Source organism: Gallinula chloropus (assembly GCF_964237585.1).
Source record: "Gallinula chloropus genome assembly, chromosome: 4".
NCBI classification, from domain to species: Eukaryota; Metazoa; Chordata; class Aves; order Gruiformes; family Rallidae; genus Gallinula; species Gallinula chloropus.
This window is the reverse complement of record NC_140088.1, coordinates 31,226,173-31,230,296: the sequence shown is the minus strand read 5'-3', so window position 1 is coordinate 31,230,296 and position 4,124 is coordinate 31,226,173.

Here is a 4,124-nt window from a genome sequence, read left to right as displayed (position 1 = left end):
CTTGGAGTGCTTTTATGATGATCATACTTAGTAAAATGTGAGATTCTAGCAATTAACGAGGGCTTTGAGATACAAAGTCTAGAGGTTATTTTGTATCCCAGTGTTAACTCCAGTATCTTCCCTGTAATGAACTCTTTGTCTAAGTTGCTTTTATCATTCAGAGCATTCTGCCTCAGGTCTGCAGACTTCAGTGTTAGGTTGTGTTGTAGTCTTTGGTGTATGCTGTACCTTAACACAAAAAATAAGGTGTTTATTGTAAGAGAGTGAAAGGGGGAAACGAATCTTCACCAAACAACCAGAATAAGTAGAAATTTCCAATTAAACAAAAACCCTAATATACTCTAACCCCCACCCAACCTATTTTTCAATTTCCCCACATTTCAGGTGGCTAAAGTGCATTCACTTACTGCTTGTGACCTTCTGCTGCTGTGACAATGTAAGGGAAGGAATGATGTGATATTACTTGATGTGATCTGTACCAGTTTTTGTGGGGCTCACCTCATCTGAAGGGATGCTTGCTGCAAAGTGTAGGCCCACTTTCCTAGAACACTCACCAAATGTACCTCTCAGCCTGAAAATACCTGAAGTGGGAAAAGGAAGGTGTTCTGTGGTATGACCAATACATGTAGTATGACTTCATAGTGGTTTTTTTATACATATATGAAAACAAAGTCAGCATCACACAGTTTTGCTTCCAAACTTTCTTAAAGCACTTACCTACATAAAAGTAAATACAACACATGGAAAGTTTTCACAAGATCAGCATTGTGTCAGTGATAATGCATGCACTACCATAATTCAATTTAGAAACATGTTTTCTTGTGTAGCACGTTTTTATTCTTAAAAAAATCTGAGAACAGCACATGTCCAAAGTTTTATGGTTCTTGTAGCTATGCAAGACTGTTCAGAAAATGGAACCACCTTAATTTTAAAACCTGTCTTGTAATAAAAGTATTTGCATTTAAATTGGCTTTATTACATGTGTAATATTTTATGTGCAGAGCACTATTGTAATTTCTTTCATCTGGAAATATTAAATTTTTTTAATGCTGTAAATCAAAAAATAACCTACAGTGTCATGCAATCATACCTGCCACCTGTCCATAGCAATGAAGCAAATAATTAGTTTTCAGTCAGCATATAATAGAAATCAGTTGCTGATTCATTCTATTGAACTGCACAAAGATCTACAGCGTAAGGGTGTCGATGTGCTGCCTCTGAGCTGAGGTTTGGCTGTTCTCTAAGAAGTAATCATTGCTATGAAAGATATTGAAGTGCTCGACAGCCAGCACGAGGGAAAAGCAGTAGCTGAGGTTCTTTTTTGGCTTAAAAGGGTTTTAGTTGAAACGGAAGCTGCATCCCCTGTTAGTGCATGTCAGGCAGGGAAGTTAATCTAGAAGTCTAAAACGTTACGTCCCTTCAGTCAGGCTCTCACTAATTCGTAATGTGTGGAGGTCACAGTCGTCTTACAGGTTCATCAGATCTCCACTGCCTCCTCTTGTGGTCGTAATATAAATGAAGCAAATCCAGCAGTGTTGCCAATTTTCATGTGATTTGGTGACTTCTATAAAAGTTTCCCATGATGTCATGATTCCTGGCATCAAGTACTCAGTTTTTCCCTTATGCAGAGTGACTGCCCCCTCATCCCAAGGGATGAAAGAGGATAAGGGAACTCTCCCTTGCAGCAGTCAGCAGGGAGGGCTGTGGGTTTTGCCATTTGGGGGTTTTGGGCATCTGTTTACAATTGAATTTTGAACTTAAAGCAGTCTCACATCTGCACTGGAGTAAGTAGCAGCTACCTATAAACTTCATGTCCGAAAGGCAAGTAGAGAAGAAGATAAATGATTACTAGGTCATACTGGCTTTCATTTTTTCCATTTGACAGGTGCTGTACAGAGCTGAGTCTGTGGAAGCTTGAAAGCTTTGGGATTTTGTTTTGCTTCCCTCTCCTTTTTCTGCCTTTTAAGCTGGAAATTAGTAGCACTTTGGGCAGGTTCCTGATGTTGCTTGATGTTTAGAGTGCATTTCTTTATTTTCTGTGTTACTGCTTTTGCATGGGCCCAGACACTGTATATTTTCAGTTTGCTTCCATTAAGCCTATGTTAATTTAGATGACTCATTTCAAAACATTAAATAAAAGCTGTGCTTCATTAGTTTATACTCTGTGCTAGGAGGTCTGGAGACTGAGATTTGACCTTACTGGTGCTCTCACTGTCAATTTTGTTAGAATTATGCCAAAATTAATAAAATATTTTTAAAAACCTAGCCTTTGTATTAAACATGGTCCTCTAAGTTTTAACAGAATCAGAAATTGAAATGTTAAAGTGGGCATGTATTTGTAATCATCTGCTTCACAGATTTTACGTCAGTAAATCATTTCAAAAAGTGTCCATCCAGTGTTTTAGAGTTGAACTGGGAAGACCTCTGTATTTCTGACCTAGTCCTTTGTAGACTTTTCCATGATCGACTTTGATTTTTGCAAGTGGGTTTTTCGGGTGTTGTTCCCCCCCTTTTTGGCTCGTTAGGTGTTGTAGTACTTTTTTTAGCTGCTTAATGTTTTTAGTGATGTACTAGCACAACCACATCCGTTAGATCTCGGGCTTGTGTTCTCTTTTATTTCTGCAACTTTTTGGTTTGTGGTTGGGATTTCATAGTTGTGCTTTATAGCTGTATATTTTTGTTAATAATGTTTCATTTCTTCCTTAGTTTAAGCTATGGAGGAGGACATTCATCACATTCAGAAACAGATCTTCTTCACAGGCAGACATACACAGCTTCTCATCAGCTTCCTGGATACTCTACTACACACCATGCTACTGGTAACTGTGCACATCCTGAGATTACAGCTTAAATAGCTAAAGGGGAAAGAACCTCAACTTTTACATAGTGTGGATTCAAGTGGATGAATTTTATAATTAGAGGAGTTAGTCTTGCAGGTGGTGGCAAGTGGTATTAGAAAAGCTGAGTATGTAGTAGAAAGTTAAAAATCAGTTGTTAGCTTTTATCAAAATGCTGTAAGTGGAGAGGAAAGTAAGTGTAAGCGGGGGGTTATGCTCAATAAGTTATTCTTGGTTCTTAAAGAAATTGTGTTTATTCTTTGAAGTACAATTTTTGGGTGTTGGACAGTGTATAAGGTTCAAACATGAACTATGTCTCAAAGCCAGCTGCAGAAATTCTGCCAATTCTTTTAGACTAAAACAGATAGCAAGGCTAATGCAAGTTGGAACACACTGTTGCTAGTATCTGTACGTGTAAACTGAGGCATAACACTGGGCGGAAGTTAGAATTTACTTTAGATGCAGTAGCAGGTTGGACAGTGTTATATCTGCATCACGATCTTGCTGCGATCCTGATGATATCCTGTCTCCATGTCAGGAGAAGACAGGGCGTGACCTCTTCACGCTTGCTTTACAATCCAGTTTCTAAGGAAGGCTGTTTGAGTTCATGTGCTGGCTGGAATCTGCAGCCTCTTGGCCAGGTCCTCGATCAGGACGGTGGAAGGTCAGAACCACAGGGAACATTTCACGGTGCAGGCCCTGCGGTCTGGACATTACCTCACTTACTGAAAAGCATGGATCTCTCCAGTCTTTCCCATTGAGCCCCCTGCCATTGAAAGATGTGAGCAACAGGGAACACATGAAGGTGTATGTTTGAAAGAGGGAATGCAACCAAAACCAGTTATCTTGAAACACTTCGACAGAGATGTCCAAACTGCTACAAACTGCCCAGAAAGGGAAAAGCTTGATATAAAGAATTTGAATCTATTTCAGAAGAAATTCCAAAGGTTTAAGCAGTTCATGTAAAAAGGGGAACAGTGAATCTTCAGATAAAGGGGGAATTTGATTGGTTGACCTAAATATTGTTTTTGTGTCAAGTTTGACATTGATTTATTAATAGATTTTTAGAAGTATACTCAAGTTCCAGTTTACAGTTGCACACCCTGTAAACCATTTAAACACTGAAAAATCAGTGTGCTTTAATAATATTGCTAATGTTTCATAGATCATTTTTTGTAAATTATGAACATATATCCTTGTTATTTGATTGCATTTCTTACGATTTAATTTGAATTGTCTATTTGCTTTTTTTAATTTTTTTTCCCACCTCGTCTAGGTCTTTCAGGA